The sequence below is a fragment of the Suricata suricatta genome, chromosome 10, assembly GCF_006229205.1.
Source record: "Suricata suricatta isolate VVHF042 chromosome 10, meerkat_22Aug2017_6uvM2_HiC, whole genome shotgun sequence".
NCBI classification, from domain to species: domain Eukaryota; kingdom Metazoa; phylum Chordata; class Mammalia; order Carnivora; family Herpestidae; genus Suricata; species Suricata suricatta.
Window position 1 is genome coordinate 42,379,027 of NC_043709.1, and position 21,332 is coordinate 42,400,358.

Here is a 21,332-nt window from a genome sequence, read left to right on the forward strand (position 1 = left end):
ACACATATATACATGGCTATACATAATACATGCATATATATGTACATGTATATACATGTATATATATATATGGCTATTTGTCACTTGTTTCTTTCACTTATACTCAATGAGAGGCCCATCCAGTGTTGCAACACATGTCAGTACTATATTCCCTTTTTTCTTGTTGTTGTTTTTAATATTTATTTATTTTGAAAGAGAGAGAGAGAGAGAGAGCGCACAAGCATATACATGCACACACACATGAGCAGGGAAGGGGCAGAGAGAGGGAGACAGAGAATCCCAAGCAGGGACTCTGCTGTCAATGCAGAGCTGAATTTGGAGCGGGCTTGATCTCAGGAACCCTGAGATTATGACCTGAGCCAAAAGCAGGAGCCAGAGATTTAACAGACTGAGCCACCAGGGTGCTCCTTGATTCATACCTAGGAGCGGAATTGCTGAGTAATTGGTAACTCTCTATATAAAATTTTGAGGAACTGCCACATTGTTTTCCACAGCAGCTTCACTATTATACATTCACCATCAATGTATAATGGTTACAGTTTATCCACATTCTTACCAACATTCATTCTTATTTCTGTCTTTTTTTTTTACTTTTTTAAGCCCATCTAGCATATGTGATATCTCAATTTTAATTTATGCTTCCATATTGACTAATGATGTTGATCATCTTTTTATATACTTATTATCCATTCATATGTCTTCATTAGAGAAATGTGTATTTATGCTCTTTGCCCATTTTTTATTAGGTCATTTACTTGTCTCTTTATCGATGAGTTGTTTTTTTATATGTTCTGCATATAAGTCCTTGTGATGGTTAGTTTTATATGTCAACCAGACTGGGCCACTATGCCCAGATTTGGTCAAACATTATTCTAGAGATTCCCGTGAAAATGTGTTATTGGATGGGATTAACACTTAAATTGGTGGGCTTTGAGTGAAGCAGATTACTTTCCTTAATGTGAATGGACCTCATGCAATCAGATGAAAGCCATAACAGAACAGAGACTGGTCTGTCCTAAGCCAAGAAGGACTTTTGTCAGCAAGACTGCCCTTCGGACTCAAACTACAGCTCTCCCCTGAGTCTCCAGACTGAAAATCTATCCTGTAGGTTTTGAATTTACCAAGGCTTCTCAATCATGTCGCCAGTTCCTTAAGATAAATCTCTCTGTATATTCACCTGTCCTGTTGATTCTGCTTCTCTGGAGAACCTTGACTACCATACTCCTTTATCAGATTTATGATTTGCAAATACTTTCTTTGTCTCTGGGTTGTCTTTCCACTTTCTTAATTAGTGTCCTTTGAAAGCACAATTTTTTTTAAAGATTTTGTTTCTGTTCCACTTATGAATCTTCTTCATTGTTTGTGCTTTTTATATCATATCTGAGAAATCATTGTCTAATATAAGGTCATACAGATTTAACTCATCTATTTTAAGAGTATGACCATTTTAGCTATTAACATTTCGGTCTGTGATCCATGTAGAGTAAATCTTTGTGTATGCTCTGAGCCAGGTTTTCAAGTTTATAATTTTGAATTATTATGCATTTGTTTCAACAATATTTGTTGAACCTAGTATTAATTTGAAATATGTTTGCTCCATAGACTAACGAAAAGGTCCCTAAGCTATTTTTGAGAATCTTATCTTTTCTCTAAGTATCATCACATTGTAGCAATCACTTTAATTAAAACTTAGCATTTCTAATCCACCTTATTTTTTTAGGTTTATTTATTTATTTTGAGAGATAGAAAGTGCAGGCAGGAGAGAGGCAGAGGGAGAGTGGGAGACAGAGAATCCCAAGTGGGTTCCCTGCTGTCAGCACAAAGCCCAGCACCCAACTCAGGGCTGGAGCAGGACTCAATCTCACAATTGGAACCTTGAGATTATGACCTGGGCTGAAACCAAGAGTCAGATGCTTAACTGACTGAGCCACCCAGTCATCCCTATAATCCACTTTAGCATGTGGTTGTTTAGCATCATACCAGTGAAATATTTATCTTGTGTTATCATGGGTAATGGGATTTCGAATAATGACCATGTTTAATATCATTTGTCAAAGAAATGAATCCTTATGGATTTCCTAAATACAAGTTGAAGGTGGATCCCCCCTGCCCCCCACCCCCAGGATGTCATTCAGTCTTTAAATCAGGAATAAGATCAGTTGACGTTTTTTCTGGGATGTGATTGCTGATGAAAAATTCCTTCCATTTAAATGTTTATGAACCTCCAATTTCATATATCTAGAATTATGCTAATGACACTGTAGTTTACTGCCCATTGCACTTCACTTCCTGTGTAAAACAGCCACCAATTATGAATATCTACATGATAAATCAAGTGCCCAGTTACTAAAATACACATTTTTAAAATTACGCCTGATGAAATTAGGCATGTTCAGGGTGGTATGGCCGGAATAACCTGTGTAGTCAGTATTAGCCACCCTTTTCAAAAGAACAAAAGTAAAGCTTTGAGGTATCATTTTTAGAAAGCGATTATACCAAGACTAAAACATTGACCAGAAAATAATTCCAGCTAAAGATAATCCAAAAATTAAAGAACTACACTGAGAAAAGGTAGGACTCATTAATATGTTTTGTTTCAAATAAAATATATGTGCTTATAATTTTGTTAAATGAGATGGGCTTTGTCATTGATATGAGGCAACATTTTCTGAGGTAGGGGCTTACGGAAAGTTGGAAAATGAAAACTGGAATACATTTCCTTTCCTATCACTGCTGATTACAAAGATATTTGCATGTAAATAGAAATTTTCTTCTGTGTAATCAGCAGACTATTCCTTTAGTTTACTATGCATGTTGTCACTATGGATCCTTTTTTCCTCAGTAATCAATTCAAATACCACAGACATTAGGCTATGACATCATCAAATAATCCAAGCTTAGAAACAGTCATGAGATCAAAATGGGAAATATACTTTTGTACAAATGTCTCAGAAAGCTACGATAATGGTCACTCTGAATATGGGAAATTCTGATAGCTTTATAAGGCTAGACTACCATGAGATATGCAATCAGTATATTGACATTAATATTAATATATGGATCAATGTCCTATCCAAGACAAAAATAACTGTACCCTTACAATAAATCATTTATTCAAATTTACCCTTTCTCTTCAGATCTCTTATAGACCTTAACTGTACTTTTCTATGGAATGTATCTCTGTGGAAGAATATATATGTCTCAGTCTCTTGCTCTAGTAAATTAGTGAGCTAACTAGTATAATTTAAGAGTAGTTATTTTTTAATACCCCAAGGCATCTAGCTGAGTATCTGGCTCATAACATGTAGTATATAACTACTTGCAGATTAAATTAACAAAGCTATGTAATATCAAACAGCTCAGTGGCTCACTACAATTTAATGTGATACCTGTTTTCTCATATGAAACAATATATACAACCCATTAAAAGCTAGTTACAGTATTCTGTAACATAAAATGTGTTTTTAGAAACAAACAGGAGGGGCATCTGGGTGGCTCGGTCGCTTAAGCACTTGACTTCAGTTCAGGTCATGATCTCAGGATTCTGTTTGTGAGTTTGAGCCTCATGTTGGGCTCTGTGCTGACAGCTCAGAGCCTAGAGCCTGCTTTTGATTTTGTGTCTCCCTCTTTCTCTGTTTTTCTGCCCCTCTCCTTCTCATGCTCTGTCTCTCAAAAATTAAATCATTTAAAAATATTTTAAATGAAGAAAGAGGAAAAGTGACTATTCTGGCAAATCAACAGCATATGATTATTTTGAATATATACATATTTTTTTAGTGTGAAACTAGAATTTTTCAGAAAAGCCAGAATGAGGGCATCGGCATTCAAAAATAACCATTTAATTATTTTTTTTAATTTTAAGAACTATAAAATAAGACTAATTGTCAGTTGAACAATATATAGTATGCTATCAAAGAGAAGGGGCGCCTAGGTGGCTCCGTCAGTTGAGCCTCCAACTTCGGCTCAGGTCATCATCTCATGAGTTCAAACCCCACATCCAGGCGTCTGCTGTCACCACAGAGACTGCTGTAGATCCTCTGTCCTCCTCTCGTTGTCCCTCCCCAAGTTATTCTCTCTCTCTCTCTCTCTCGAATAAACATTAAAAAAAGGAACTGAATGAATGATAGCGTCCTATTTAAAAAAATTCTCATATTTAAGCAATCTTAAAAACAAAATATCATTTTAAGTTACTCCTCACTGATTTTAAATGATCAGCCTTGATTATTTTACCTTAACCTATCAAGTCACATATCAGATTTCTTACCTGACATCTTGACTTTTATATTAGAAACTTCAAATGGAACTTCACCAAAACACAAAATTCTTGATGTGTCCCTAAACTTTTTTATCCTTCTGAAAAGGAACTACCACTGTAAACTCAGCTGCTTATGCCAAAAACATGAGCTATCTTTGATTCTCACCTTTTGTTTCTAATCCATCATAATATATTATCAATACATGAAAAATACATGTTCATGTATATCATGATTATATCCATTTCTGTTTTACTACCAGCCTTTTAGTCTAATCACTCATTGTAACAGAATCCTAACAATTTTCTAGATTGAATCATTTTGAGTAGTCTTACTTTTCTTTTTGTTCACTTGTATGTTCTAAATATCATAAATAAGTATTAATTTTGGTGAGAATTTCTCTTCATATAAATTAAGCCACTGGAAAAGGGTACACAGATGCATACCAATAAAAGATTTGCAAATGAATGTATGAGAAGACATCTGTTTTTTCTAGGGTGTGTCACTGTCTATAGAGAAGTATTCTGTGTTGTAAGATAACACATTTTGAGTTGTATGTGTGTATCAAGTGGTGAGAAGTGGCTTATTTGGATTTTTTAAAAGCAACTTCTTTATACATCTTTTATTAAACCCATTTATGTTGATTGCTGTGTGATTTACATGGGAAAAGGAGATGATTCATAGTCTTCAGGAGTGCTTACATTCTTTTTTTCTTTCTCAATTGTTGACAGAATTGGGTTTCTCTGCAGCTGGATCTTGGTCCTGGGATGGGAGATATTGGGACCTAAAAAGAAACCATGTCTTGAAGATCAGACAGGCCTGGGGTAGATCTGACTACCTTGGGGGTAGTATGCCTTTCTTTCTCTGTCCTTTTCTGTTTCCTTCCCTTTTTTCTTTAAACCTTTCCTCTTCCCTTGTTTCTTTCAACTCTACTTCTTCCCTCCTTTCTTTCCTTCTTTTTAGTATTACCACTTCATTATACAAAAACCCATTATATGCCTATGCTAGGCACCAAGTTTGGAAAGAAAAATAAGAACATTCTCCATGAGCTGGAGAATTTTTGATTAGTAGGGAAGTCAGATAGTTAGGGTGATATTCAACATACCAAGAGATTAAGAGAGAAGATTAAATCAGCTCATAAATGTCAGAGAACTTTTCAAAAGAAGAGGAAGTATTTGAGTTCCATTTACCATCAAAGGAGGTTATCTCCCTGAGACTCATGATGGGATTTCATGAATATTCTTTTCCAATTATTACCTTTCTCTCTAAGTAACTTATTATCCTGGGAGACTTTCAATATTTTTTTCATTAGAATCAGGTTTCAAATTAAATCTAAGAAAATCATGTTGCAGCAATTTAATTCAACATACTTTCCTGTGTCTACTGCTTTAAAGTAATAAAGCTGATATAAAGACTGGTAACACAGAAGCTCTGAAATAGAAAAACTTTTGCAACCTCTCCCATGAAAATATGGGGAAACATGCAAATAACTCCATTACTTGTCAGACTAATAAATTGTATTACAAAATTATAAACAGTGCTATGAAACTACAGCAGACTAATTCTAATTGAGCGATCATGAGATCACAGAAAATTTTCCATAAAAGAAAAAAGATAGTTGATTTAGTTCTTCATATATTGGTTATACTTTGGTGAATAAAAATGTGAGGACAAAAACGTATCGACGCTGACTGCATGGAGATGAGCATAAACTGACTATATTTGTAGATACTTTAAAACATGGTGAAGGGCAAGAAAATATGTAAAGTCAGTTTTGGGTTGTCTTGAGCTTCGAAAGCTGAGTGAGACGCTAAGAAAAAAACCAAACCAAACCAAACAACAACAAATAAAATAAAACTTACAAATACAAATTAGGTTGTAATAAAACTTACAAATACAAATACAAATTGACAAATACTACTGTTAATGAAGAATCACACTGGATACTTGTTAAAAACAGCAAGGAAGATTTCATTCAAGGCTATTGCAGAAGAGAGAGATTGAACTCAGCTCTGGTGGGAAAAAAAAAAGACAAGGAGAGAATTAAACACTGTCCTGAATAGTTAAAAGAGTACACTGGAGGACATTGGTGGGGAAGTTAGTCAGTGTTTAGGTCAATGTGTTTGCTAATTGTTGGTTATGTACCTTAGGGTTCCACATTCCCATAGAAATTGGGAGCCGGGCCCTGTCTTTCTTGACTCCTCTCATTTCTCCTTGAGGAAAGCATTCCTGGATACAGAGGCTTTACATCTTAAAGAGGCAGAGAAAAAAATTACATTGCAAGTTTTCTAAAGTAAATAATTTAAGAAAGGGAGACAGGAAGAAACCTGTCTAAAGTTTAGCCAGACTATGGAGAATGTTATAGCCATCTGGCTCACCATTAAACCATCAAATTCAAACAAATAAATTAACATTTCTTATATATTTGTATATTACCTTTCTCTTCTACAATCTTTTGCTGCATTATCTTTGATAATATCTTCATCTGGCAACAGTTTTGTGATACCGTTTCTTACAGAAAGAATTCTGACTTCACCCTAGCAAGGTTGGCTAAAATAAATTACTAATAGTTTAAAAGCATTTATCTCAGAAATTATAACTCATTAGTGGTCATGCCAAGGAAATTTTAGGATGGTTGCCAAATTTAAAGAAACTGTTGTCAAATTTCTAGAACTCCAGGTTTTCTTGTGCAATAACAAATCCTTCTCTGTGAAAATATTCATTCACCGGTTTGCCAAAGATATCCTATTGTAGTTGTACAGTTTGAATTTTTTGTTATTTTTGTCAATGTTATTATTTCATATCAAGTGAACAGGAAGTTAATACAGATTTGAATGGTGTGATTGGGCAAGGCCAATTCAGGCGAGTAGAAAAGCATGAGCAAGGCGTGGTCTTGGAGAGTTCTCACTGGCTATATTACGTGGTGCATAACATGATTGAGCTCCAGTTTGCAGAACACTAGCAAAGTGCGATGAAAAATGGGCAGGCAAGGACCAGGCATGGTTGGTTCATGACATAAATGCATATAGTATGTTCCCAGTGCTAAACTTAAAATCTGCCTTTGAAGTTACTAAGCTAAGGAGCTAAAAATCATTTGGCACTCTCTGTACAGGGATAGTGATCTCTTTCCTTTAGTATTTTTTTCTTTTTCTAAAGAATATGAATAAGTTGCCAAATTGAAATGATAACTGGAAAATTTTTAAAAGGGCTAATTTTTTACAGAAATAATTCTTTTTAAAATTCCATTTTAGAGAAATTGTTACAAGTATATGCAAGGCAGATAATCCTTCCTTGCCTAGCAAATCAAAGAAAAATAATCAAATAGAAGGAAAAAAAGAAAAGTTAATTGAAGGCTGATTGAGGAGTTAATTTGAAGAGATCCATCACTACCTCTATAGTCTGTCTTTGAATATGCATAGGAAAAAATTCTCGAGGGCAGTATTAAACAAATGTGCTTGCATGTCATCTAAAGTAAGTTGCATTTCAGTGCTGGAGTGTATAAAATATTGCAAATGGAACATAGCTGGAAAAGACCGCCAGAAAGGCTAGAAATAATATAAAAAGAAGCCTTTAATGTCACTGAGGTAATTAGTTTTCTCACGAAATAAGTGCCATACTTTAACAGTAAAAGGAGAGGATGACACTGTTTGTCTTGTTCAATGTTGAAATAAGATTTATCATAGTTCATTTATGATAGCCTCATATCTTCTTGTCATATTTTGAACATGATTTATTCAAAAAAATGATTTCACTTTCCAATTTAAAGGCAGTGTACAATCATTCCAGTCTATAAATATATTAAAATTCACCACAACTAGACTTGGAAATAATTAAAGTTCAGCTTGGATTTCTTCTATAACCAACCTACACAAAGGGGACATGAGAGGCTTAAGAGAGAAATGCTTTCACGTTGTCTGGAAACAGTAATGCACTTTTAGAAAAAGAAATGGCAGTATTTTAAACATATTCAAATTCATTATGGTTTCTTTTACCAAATCAACATAGCTTATAATGTTATAATTTTATATTCATAGGGAAAATTACAATCGTACTTTCCAAAACTATATTCATTCATAAAAGAAATTGCATTTCTAATCAAATAGGGAACAAGTACTTCAAATCTGTAAAAGAACACTATCTTTGGGTTAGTAGGAGCCCTTTGAAATCAGGGTTTCTTCCACAATTAGTTTGAGGTAGTTTATGTATATTCAGGAAAATTTTAGTCTGTCACTTCTGTTTTGCATTTTGGAGCATTTTCCCCCCAGTGCAGTCCTTAATATTAATATTTTTCAAGTTAAGATGACTCCTAAAATATAATTAATTACAACCACAGGTTTTATTAAAAAAAGATGTTAATTGTAAATCAAATTTAGCTAAATATTTCTCAATAGGAAGCATCTCAAGTATTATTGGTACCATTGAGTCTGTAAATTGATACAACCTTCCTGGAGGGCCATTTTGACACTCTACATATTGGCAATTAATATGTAGTTACTTTGTATTCCAGCAATCTTATTTCTATGAGTTTATCATTGGTAACAATTAGATGCATTTGCAAAATATGTGTACCAGACTCTTCATCTTGACATTTTACAGATACCAAAATATTGAATAAAACCAAATGTTAAACAGTCGTGAGTCATCCTAAACTTGGTATTACTTAGTGATAATCAAAAATGGTATCTGTTGGGGTGCCTGGGTGGCTCAGTTGGTTAAGTGCCCCTCCCACTTTGGCTCAGGTCATGATCTCACTGTTCATGAGTTTGAGCCCCTCCCTGGGCTCTTGCTGACAGTGTGTACCTTGCTTAAGATTCTTTCTCTCTCCCTCTCTCTCTAACCCTCCCCCACTTGTGCATGCTTGCGCTCTCTCTCTCAAAATAAATAAACTTTAAAAAATGGTATTTGCTATGCATATGAAAATGTGTTCCTAATATTGAAACTTATAGACAAAGTACCAAATACTATATTTCATTAACTCATTTTTTGAATATGCTTTATTTTTAAGAATATAATTTATTGTCAAATTGCCTTATATACAACACCCACTGCTCATTTAAGCAAGTGCCCTCCCCAATGTCCATCACCCATTTTGCCTCCCTCCCTCTCTGTTTATAACTATTTTTTTCCCTTTCCTTTCCCCATGGTCTTGTGTTAAATTCCTCAGATCCACATATAAGGGAAAACATACGATATCTGTCTTTGTCTAACTGACTTATTTCACTCAGCATAATACCCTCCAGTTCCATCTACCTTGTACAAATGGCATGATTTCATTCTTTCTCATTGCCAAGTAGAATTCCTTTATATATATAAACCACACCTTCTTTATCCAGTCATCAATTAATAGACATTTAGGCTCTTTCCACAATTTGGCTATTGTTGAGAGTGCTGCTATAAACATTGGGGTACATGTGCCCCTATGAATCAGCACTCCTATATCCCTTGGGTAAATTCCTAGTAGTGCTATTATTGGGTCACAGGGTATTTATATTTTTAAGTTTTTGAGGAGCCTCCACACTGTTTTCCAGAGTGGCTGCACCAGTTTGGATTCCTACCAATAGTGCAGGAGGGTTCTCATTTCTCCACGTCATACTCTGTGTGAGGTTGTGTCTCAGTGTGGCTTTGGTTTGTATTTCCTGATAAGGAGTGATGAGCATCTTTTTAGGTGTCTGGATGTCTTCTTTAGATAAGTGTCTATTTTTGTCTTCTTCCCAATCTTGACTGGATTATTTGCTTTTTGGGTGTTGAGTTTGGTAAGTTCTTTATAGATTTTGGATACTAGCCATTTATCCGATGTCATTTGCAAATACCTTTTTCCATTCCATTGGTAGCCTTTTAGTTTTGTTGATTGTTTCTTTTGCAGTGCAGAAGCTTTTATCTTGATGAGGTCTCAATTGTTCATTTTTGCTTTTAATTCCCTTCCCTTTGGAGATGTGTCAAGTAAGAAATTGCTGCAGCTGAGGTCAAAGAGGCTGTTGCCTGCTTTCTCCTCTAGGGTTTTGATGGTTTCCTGTCTCACATTTAGGTCTTTCTTCCATTTTGAGTTTATTTTTGTGTGTGGTATAAGAAAGCAGTCTAGTTTCATTCTTCTGCATGTTGCTGTCCAGTTCTCCCAGCACCATTTGGTAAAGAGATTGTCTTTCTTTCCATTGGATATGTTTTACTGCTTTGTGAAAGACTTGTTGGCCATACAGTTGTGGGTATATTTGTGGCTTCTCTACTCTATTCTGTTGGTCTACATGTCTCTTTTTGCACCAATACCATCCTGTCTTGATGATTACAGCTTAATGGTGGAAGCTAATGTCTGGGATTGTGATGCCTCCCACTTTGGTTTTCTTCTTCAATATTACTTTGGCTATTCGGGGTCTTTTGTGGTTCCATACAAATTTTAAGATTGCTTGTTCTAGCTCTGAGAAGAATGCTGGTACAATTTTGATTGGGATTGCATTGAATGTGTAGATTGCTTTGGGTAGAATTGACATTTTAACAGTATGTATCCTTCCAATCTAAGAGTACGGAATGTTTTTGCATTTCTTTGTGGTTTCTTCAATTTCCTTCATACGCTTTCTATAGTTTTCAGCACACAGGTCTTTCACATCTTTGGGTAGGCTAGGTATTTTATGGTTCTTGATGCAATTATAAATGGGGTCAGTTCTTTATTTCTCTTTCTGTTGCTTCATCATTGGTGTATATAAATGCAGCTTATTTCTGTACATTGATTTTGTATCCTGTGACTTTACTGAATTCATGTATCAGTTCTAGGAGTCTTATGAATATGCTTTAAATGCATATAGATAATTTTTTTAAGAACAAAACCCAAAGGATTCAACAATGATTGGTATTTTATTTAATAGCAAAACCCAAATTCATATCCAAGTACTTAATATACACTGAAAAATATTTGTGACTAAATGAGTAAATTCATGAAGATAATAAAGACAGGAATCAAATGATGTGTTTTCACCCATAATGTTAAATATTCTTCAATGACAGTCTTGCAAATGCAGTAAGTAAAAAAAAAACACAGTAAATAAAAAAGAAACAAACATGAACAAGGAGGAGAAAAGTATAGTTATTTACAAATAATAGTATTTCATATAGAGAAAATGAGAATTATTATTAAAAACTTAAAACTGTGTTTACATTTTGAAGAGTATGGCTATTATGGAACTTTATAGCTTTGTATGTTATACAAATTATGTGCAACATTATATACAGCAATAAAATAAAATGAATAGGAAAAATGTTTACATTCATTATTATAGTAAAATAAAGAACAGAATGCTTGGAAATATATCTAACAAGCTGAATGTAGGGCTTATATCATTGGAAACACATAATTTGGTTAAAAAACATAAAAGAAAATGGTGCTTGTGTGGCTCCATTGGTTGAATATCCAACTCTTAATTTTGGCTCAGGTCATGATCCAAGGATTGTGGAATCTAGCCCTATATGGGGTTCCACACAGAGTTTGGAGTTTGCTTGTGATTCTCTCTTTTTCTCTCTCTTTCCACTCAGCCCCTCTCCTGATTTCTCATACTCTCTGTCTTAAAAAACATTTTTTAAATTTTGAAAATACATAAAAAAGATAAAGTTAAACAATCTATCATTACTGTGGATGGGAAGATTTAATATTTAAATGTATCAGTTCTCCTTAAAGGGATCAAAATATTTAAACCATGTTAGTAGTGTTTCCTATGGTGATTTATTTCTGAATTTGTAAAGAATTTAAAGTCAATATACAGGAGTCAAGTCAAAATAATAAAGAAAATTTAGAGAAATGATGAATAGGTCCTTAAATAATTAGGTGATATATTATATTGTAAACCTAAAACTATTTTAAGAGCACAATGCAAATTCACAAGCAAGCAGATGAAGAATAAAGAGAACATATAGAGATCCAATTAATGTAAAGTGTGGCATGTAAAATCATATTTTTAATATTAGACATATGATAAATTATTCAATAAATGGTGATCAGCTAGCAATTTTTAAATATGTAAGATTAAATTATTATACACTATATATCACAAGAAATTCCAAGTGAACAACAGTTTTAAAAAAATAAAGCTGAAGGCCGCCTGGCTGGTTCAGTTTGTAGAGCATCTGACTCTTCATCTCAAGGTTGCATTTGAGCCCCATGCTTAATATAGAGATTACTTTGAAAAATAAAATAAATAAAGCTGAAACCAAAAAAGCCCCAGTAGAAAATATAAATGAATAATCTATATATTTTTGGAACCAATATAAAATCTTTTAACATAACAGGGAAGGTGAAATTAAAGTGTGGAGTTTTTTTGTACATCTATACAAATAAATCATTAAATGACAGTTTTAAAAAAGCCTCAAAGGATAAAATGCCTACAAGCTAGAAAATATTTAAAAGACATGGTGAGGTAACAGTTGCTGGAGCTGGCTTCCATTGGTTCACCACGTGTGAGTTCTGTTCCTCGTTTCCCACCTTTGCTTTCAAAAGGGATGTGATGTTGAAATCAGCCACAGTGGATAACTGATTATATCACAGACACTAACAAGCATTATGAATCAAAGCCCACCCTCCCAAGCCTGTTGAACATTTACCAGTATGTGACTCCTTATATGTTAATATAAACCTGCAGAGGATGTAAGAGAGACAGGAAAATAATAAAACAAAAAGAGAGAGAGAGAAAGCCTGAAATATTAAATAGTAAAATACTTAATCATATCATTTTGCCATTATTGCAAAGTGTAATTTATTGTCTTTTTTAATTACAGACAAAGAAAGAAGTAGCCTCTTTGTGTTTTCTAAACATATAAGACTTGTGTCATAAAAGTAAGAGATAATTAATCTCACTTTAAAATGTACATATTTGTTCTACCAGCTCTATTCCTAGCCAATTGAACTCTAAATATATGAGAAACTTTATGTGTGGGTATATTGTATATTTTGTAATTTTAGGAAAGTTTATTTTAGCCATATTTATAACAAAATAAAAACCACAGGGTATTTGCTAATATGGAAAAGCATTCATATTCTATGATTAAGTGGTATTAAGTCAAATTAAACATTTTCAGTTAAATATATTTGTTTGGTTATCCTCCTTCGTTGTACTTCCTTCCCCAAAGCCCACTGATGACCATAGAGAGACTTTTAAAAAATTATTTAAAAATATGAATAGTGAAAATAGTGGCGGTAAGAGGTTGGAAGACAAATCAACAAGTAATTACCTACACAGCTGACTATAAAATACATAAACATAAGCTTTATAGTAATCCCATAAAAACTGAGGAATTAGAGGGAAAATGTCACAAGCCTAGAAATAAGAAAACATTTCTAAGGTTGTGTTATAGCAGAGGAGAAAAATAAGGAAAATTTCCAGGGAACATATCATCTTAAAATGATATTGGAAGATAATAACTTGGTGAGAAATCAGTCCAGGGATCCAGGAGGAAATGGGGGTGTGTGAAATAAATGGATTAATTTATTACTTGAATGTGCTGAGAAGAGTTTTACAGTTCAACAAAGAGCTTGGGAATCATTAATGACAGATCCATAAAAATTAAAACATTTCTACATATTAGACAACTATTACCTTTGGGAAGACAAAAAGAGTATATATGAGATGAAGTGAAACCCAATCATCGTGCATTACATAACTGAGTAGAAAATATTTAATAGAGAATCACAAGAATATAAATGCTGGATATTGACCCAGCCAAATCTGATAAATGGGCTAATGGGAAGTGATTGTAGGCATACATGTGTCATGTGCCTCTATGTATAGGGGAGGTAAGAAAGCTAAAATTTCATTTTCCATGATATGTAGCAAAGAATAGTATCCAAAAATTATTTTTAAAAAGTAAGGTATTTGCATTTTAAAAATATGTTATCTAATAAGCAAGCAGCTAACTCTAGTGAGAGGGTTGAGGGGGGAGCATCTGAAAGACTTGATAGCGGTTCTGTGAAGTGAACACAAGAGTGAAATAAGGAGATTATTCATTCTACCCCTTGAAGATCTTGCTTGCATTTAAAACCAGGAACTTTTAACTGATAAAAGTTTTAAAACTATAGACAAGAAGTAATAAATATTTAATAAACTTTGCCATCCTTGATGTGTCTAGATAATTGCCAAAGCGTAAGTGTCCCTTTGCTTTTTCCTCTTGCTCTCTTTAGTTTATTCTCAAAAAGGATCTGGAGTGATTTTATGGCAGATCTATGGCAGACTGTAACTCTCCATACATATCAAAGAGCACAATTAAAAGGCAGCATGGTAGCCACACACTTAATTTTATAAAACCACCATTTGCTTCCAGAATGTACTGTTACATTTTCACCAGCAGTATATGAGTGATCTAGTCTTGCTGCATCATTGTCAGCATTTGGTTCTTTGCTATTTTTTATTTTAATTATTCTGAAAGGTATGTAATGATATCTCATTGTGTTTTAATCTGCATTTAATCTGTGGTTTTAATCTGCATTATTGGCTAATGATGTTGTGCACTTTTTTTTTTTTGGCCACCTTAATATCCTTTTTGGTGAAATGTATGTACACATCTTTTTCCCATTTTCTAGGAGTCCTTGTTTGTTTACTGTTAAGTTTTAAGAGTTGTTTATATACTCTAAATCCTAGTCTTTTGTCAGCAATATGGTTTGCAAATGTCTCCAGGTCTGCAGCTCGTCTTTTATCCTCTTACTAGGGTCTTTCACAGAACAACATTTTAAAACATTCCCCCACAGCTTTATTAAAATATAATTGACATATGACATTGATAAGTTTAAGGTGTACAATGTGATGGTGTTTCGATGTATACATTGTGAACATTTTTTAACTTTGATGAGGTCCATTTATATATTTTTTTCCTTTATGGATCATGCTTTTGGTGTTATATCTAAGAACTCATTCTTAACCTCTTTTCAGAAAAATTATATTCTAAAATTTATATGGTTTTATAAACTATATTGGTGTATATTAAGTTAACCTTTAGGTGATCAGGGGGTCAGGGTTAGGTTGAGATTCATTTGGAGGCATATGAGTATCCATTTATCCAAGACTATTTGTTTAACACAGTAGCCTTTCTCCATTGAATTACTCTTGCAACCTTTTCAAAAGTGATATGGTGTTTTTGTGTGTGGTGTGTGTGTGTGTATAAGATCCAGTTGTGTGTTCTATATTGTTTCATTGATTTATGTGTCTGTGATCTATCCCTTCATCAATACTATATGGGGTCTTAATTACTATAGCTATATTGTGAGTCATATAATTGGCTATGATTCCTTCAGTTTATTATTTTTCAAATTGATGTAACTGTTCTGGTATTTGTTTTTTTACCTTCTCAGGTAAAGTTTAAAATCAGCATTTCTGTAAAAAATAATCTTTCTGCAAATTTTTTTTATCTTGCTTCAATTTTAACTGGAGTTTGTTAAATCTCTAGGTTAGTTGGGAGAAAATTGACACCATTAGTATATTTACTAATGTACATATTTAAATGTCTTGTATTTATATAAGAATAAGTATATTAATATTTTACTAATAACAACTACAAAATTTACTAATATTTTAATAAATCCATTACTTACCAATCTAGAGTGTCCTGCCTCTTTCGTCTCTCCCTGCCCTTGTAAATAATGTTGCCATAAACATAAGACTGCCTACATATGTTCTGATTAGTGTTTCTGTCTCTTTTGGGTAAATACCACCAGTAGTGAATTACTGGATTTTATTGCATTTTATTTTGAGTTTTTTGAGGAACCACCATATTTTTTCACAGTGTCTGCACCAGTTTATACTCCCACCAACAGCGCAGAAAGTTTCCATTAATCTCCACATCCTGGTCAACACTTGTTATTTCTTGTTTTTCATTTTTCTTGTTTGTTTTTTTTTTTTTGAAACTATCCATTCTTACAGATGTAAAGCAGTTTTTATTTGCATTTCTCTAATGATTACTGATTTTGAGCTCTTTTCATGTGTCTGTTGGCCATATGTACGCCTTCTTTGGAATACTGTCTATCCAAGTTCCCTGCCAATTTTAGTCAGATTTTTTATTTTTTTTGTTGAGTTTGATACTATTTTTCCTTGCTCATTCCACCTAATGATGGATATATATTGGTATTATTTAAATTTAATTATGCTTATTTAACAAGCACCAACATATTCCTTAAACTGAATTCATCTGACTACTAGTGAAGTTCAACATTTTTTAACAGTGTGTATTTCTTAAAGTTTTTTTTTTATGAGAAGTGTTTGCTTATAGTTGTTGACAGTTTTTCTGCTAGAAACCCAATGTTTCTATTTGTGGAAATTCAGATTTGAACATTAGTTCTTTGTCCTATTTCTGATCTATTTTTAATTTCAACATTTTTTCAGAAGTTTTACTTTTTAAAATAGTTAGAATTGTTAAACCGAGTTATCTCTTGTGTATTCTTGATTGTAAATCAGATTGATAGTGTACAAATCCTAGTTTCTTTTGCCTGTTAAAGTTTATACCACTTTTTAAAAAACATTTAAACAGTCTGGCTGTTTCTTTTTTCTTTTTGGCCTATATACTCTAAGGTATGCATCTGAACATGCATTTTCTTTCCAATTCTTAATCAGTTTCTACTCCAACTTTTAATAAAATTTTCTTATATTATCATAATATTGGTGTATTGTATATGTGGGGGTATATGTGATGCTGACTATTTAATAGTTTCTTTTAATTATATGTGTATATTGCAAATATTGTGATTTATCTAAGTGTATATTTCCATATATTAAACAAATGTAACTACGTTGTTAACTAAAATTTTAAAATTTGCTAAAGAATAGTTAGTATGCTCTTTTGAAATACTATTTTATATTTTTTGCATCTTTTCTTTTCTAGAGAAAAGAAACATATGACCCTGCTTAAGTTTTGATTGAAATTGCTTAACATTGAAAAAAATTTTTTTAAGTAGGAGCAATACCCAGCACAGAGCCCAATGAGGGACTTGAACTCACAACCCTGAGATCAGCATCTGAGCTGATAGTGAGGCAGACAGGACAGAATGAGTCACCTAGGTGCCTCTTAACGTTGAGGGTTTGTTTGTTTGTTTGTTTGTTGAGAGAGAGCAAGCTCAGCAGGGGAGAGGAACAGAGGGAAAAGAGAGAGAGAGTTATAAGCAGGCTTCATGCTCAGAGCAGAGTCTGATGTGGGCTTGATCGGACAAACCTGGGATCATCGCCTGAGCTGAAATCAAGAGTCACATGCTCAACCGACTGAGCCACCCAGGGGCGGCAACATTGCAATGTTAACTGAAAATTAATCTAGGGAGAATTTTCAGATTTCTGCTATTAAATAGTTTTTGAAACAAGAACCCTTGATGGCCTTCATATAATTCAAATTTCTATTTTCTTTAATTTAGTGATTTTGAGAATACCACTGAAAATTTTTTAGCCAAAATAAATGGCATTTGTTATTGTATTTTTTAACACATTTTCAATTACACCTGACTTTAAGGCTGATTCTTTTATTTATTCAGTCATACTAAATATTTATTTTGCTCATACTGTATATCAGTCACTGTTCTAAATATATTGCATTCTACTTGGGGAATCATGAAAGAAAGAAATAAATGAACATCATATTATCAGCAATAATCATAGTAGTAAGAAATGAAGAAGGATAAAAGAGAATGACTCAGAGTAGGAATATTTTGGATAAAATGATGGAGGTTTCACAGCTTGCATTTTATTTCTAACATTTTTACTGAAATTTTAAAATAATTTTAATTTTATTTTTCTAGATAATAATGCATCATTATAAATATAAAGTGCCTTTATGTCATTATAACTCAAGGCTCAAGCTCTGCTCAAACACTAGATAAAACTTACTTTTTGGCATTTTTTTGGTTTGGTGGTGGTGGTGGTGGTTGTTGTTGTTATTCTGGGCTCCCATCATCATCCTCCTGTTTGGCTGATATGCTGATATAGTTAAAGGATCTTCATCCTATTTCCATGACCTGGAGCCCTATACATGACTCAGATTAGTTTAACCTAATCAGTGTGATATATTAATAGTTAATCTGTCACTTTTCACTAAAATGATAAAGAATTATTTTTTTATTTTTTTAATGTTTATTTATATTTGAGAGAGAGAGAGAGTCACACACACACACACACACACACACACACACACACACACACACATTTGCAAATGGGGCAGGTGCAGAGAGAGCCAGAGACAGAATATAAAGCAGGCTCCAGGCTCTGAGCTGTTAGCACAGAGTCTCAGGCAGAGCTCAAACCCACTATTTGTGAGATCATGACCTGAGCCTAAGTTAGATGCTTAACCTACTGAGCTACCCAGACATCCCAAATGAGGAAGAATCCTTAACTTATTATCTGTACTTTTTTTCTGAATTACCATCTTTGAAATTTTTTTCTCAAAATATTTATCATGTAGTTGCATTGAAGAAAGTATGCTGAAATAATAATGGGAATGATAGTAATATATCCTAATGATGATTTAGGTATTTGCCAGACATGGTTTTGAGTCTTCTGCATGTTCTGTATCCCTTCATTCATGCAGTGATTTAGTGGATGGCATCATTATCCTAATTTTATAGACGAAGAACCCAAGTCTCAAAAAGGTGAACTAACTTAAGTTAGTATCACAGCTTCTACTCTACTGTGGAGCTCGCAATCTAAATGAAGCATTGAGACCTGAGAACATAATCTTCAGCTTCAGTTTGTGGTCTTTAAGTATATAGACTATTTGAAATAAAAAAATCCAACATGGCAGAGAAGTAGGGAGACCTGAAATTCCCTTGTCCCTCAAACACAGCAGTATTGAGTCCAGAGGACTTGGAGTTCCAAGAATCCAGGCTCCAGAGTGACAGAGATGTTTCCAGGGCCCCATAGGGACAACCTGGGGGTCCAAAGGTGCATAATTGCTAACTGAGAGAGAGAAAAGAGATGGCTTAGGCACAGAGGGGAGGATCCTGTTCTGCAAAGAGACAAAAGAAAGAGAGAGAAATGCTGTGGAAGTGTAGGATTGAATTTGGACAAGAGAAAAACCACGGACCAGGAATCAGAAAACAAAAACAAAAACAAAAACAGAGAAAGACCCAATTTCTAACTGTGGGGCTTTCTCCAGGCTGGGGCCAGCTGCCCTGTTCATGTACCTGCGGAGGAGGGGAACTAGCCCCAGGCTTGGTAGCCAGCTCAGAGTCTCAGTCTGCAGTGGGAGAAAGTAATTCCCTCCTTTGAGTGCTGTGGGACGCTGTTCCAAGGACAGAGATTCCTACCTGCTCCCACCAGCCACAGGCCCTTTACTGGCAGGACTGCAGCGTGGCACTTCCCCAGAACTGGGAAGCATGGACTGGGATCCTTTAAGACATCAGGGTTTGAATCCTGTGGAGTGAAAACAATACAAAGCAAAACAAAAAGGCCCATTTGTGCCTACATAGCACTGTGAGAACTGCCTGAACAGAGTGGTTTGGGACGCTTGATCCCAGGAGGAGAGACTGGGGTGTCACCATTTTTCTCTCCATCGCCAACAAGGTGGGGCTTCAGGGAATGAAAAAATGGGCAAAAGTGGAGCCAGGACCTGCCCACACCAAACTTTGGTCCTCTGTGCCTGGCAACTGTGTATCTACTAGAGCAAGATTGATGCTGACCAACCACACAGCCCCTCTTTCAGACCAGCACTGCCACCAGTTTCAAGGCACTCAAGGGTTTTGCATTTTCTGATTTAAATCTTGGACAATTCTTTTATATAATATACATATACATACATACATATATACATATATATAATATCCTTCCTCCCTTCCTTACTCCTTCTCATTTCTTCTTTTCTCTAGTCTGATTATTCTGGTTATTGGTTTGTTTAAGTCGACATATTTAATCTATTCTCTTTATACCTGTTCTGTATCTCCTTCTTTATTTTCCTCTCTTCCTCTAGATTAACCATATAGTTTCTCTGACTGGTCAATTTTCTTTTCTTTTTCCTCACCCCTGTCATTTCTCTCTTTGTATGGGATAAGCCTCCTTCCACCATCCTTTTAAATTTTTTTCCCAGGGTTATTTCAATGAACAAATCAAAGCACACCTGGTGGAGGATCCAAACCATCACTATGAGTAGGCAGATAATGCAGTCAGAGTTACAATGACAGAGAGCACACCAAAAGAAAACCTTCCTGAAGGGCCAGGCACTGAGAGTGTATGAACCCTCTTTAATATAGTAATGTTCACAGGTGCAGGACACATAACAAGTTTTTAAAAGACTTAAGAGACAAAAAAACTAGCCAAAATGATGAAACAGAAGATTTCACAAAAGAAATCCCAGGAAGAAATGACAGCTAAAGAATTGCTTAAAACAGATAAACAATATATCTGATCAAGAATGTAGAATAATAGTCATAAGAGTAATTGCTGGGCTTGAAAAAAAGAAGCATAGAATACAGAAGAGAGTCTACTGCTGCAGAGATCAAGGAACTAAAAATACTCATGGCGAGGTGGAGCCAAGATGGCAGAGAGGAAGGGAGCTCTGTAAACTCCCTCCGCACCGTTTTTCGAACTGAGAAGGATATTACATTCATCTGAGAGAGCAGAAGGAGAAAATACGAACTCCAGAAGGAATAGAACCTCAAAGATACCTGAGTGAGTGGGGGCAAACGGGGGAGATCCGAGGACGGGCCAGCCCGGGCCGGGCAAGGGAGGTAAGATCCCCAGCCCAACGTGGCGCAAGTGCGCGGCGCCCGGGAGACAAAGGGAAGAGACAGAGTCGAACGCGCTCATGGAGCTGTCTCTGGGGAAGAGGTATAGAATGCTTGGCTGCGCTTGGAGACAGAAACCCACTCCATAGATAACTGCTGGGCAGCGGGGCGCAAGAGAAGGAATAGCCTCCAGCCCTAAGCCATCTCGGCGGGGAATCAGAGGAGCCCGTGGCTGTGAGAAGCGGCTGCTCTGGAGAAGCGCGCACCGCTGCGGGAAGCGGCTGGAGCGGCGACTGCGCCAGGCGCGAGCAATTCGAACTTGGTTTTGGGAATGGGACCACGGACATTTCCACGGCACACCCCGCCCCCTGCACGGACTGCGCGAATTCTGGGTCCCCACAGGGAAGAAATAAGGCGCGCAC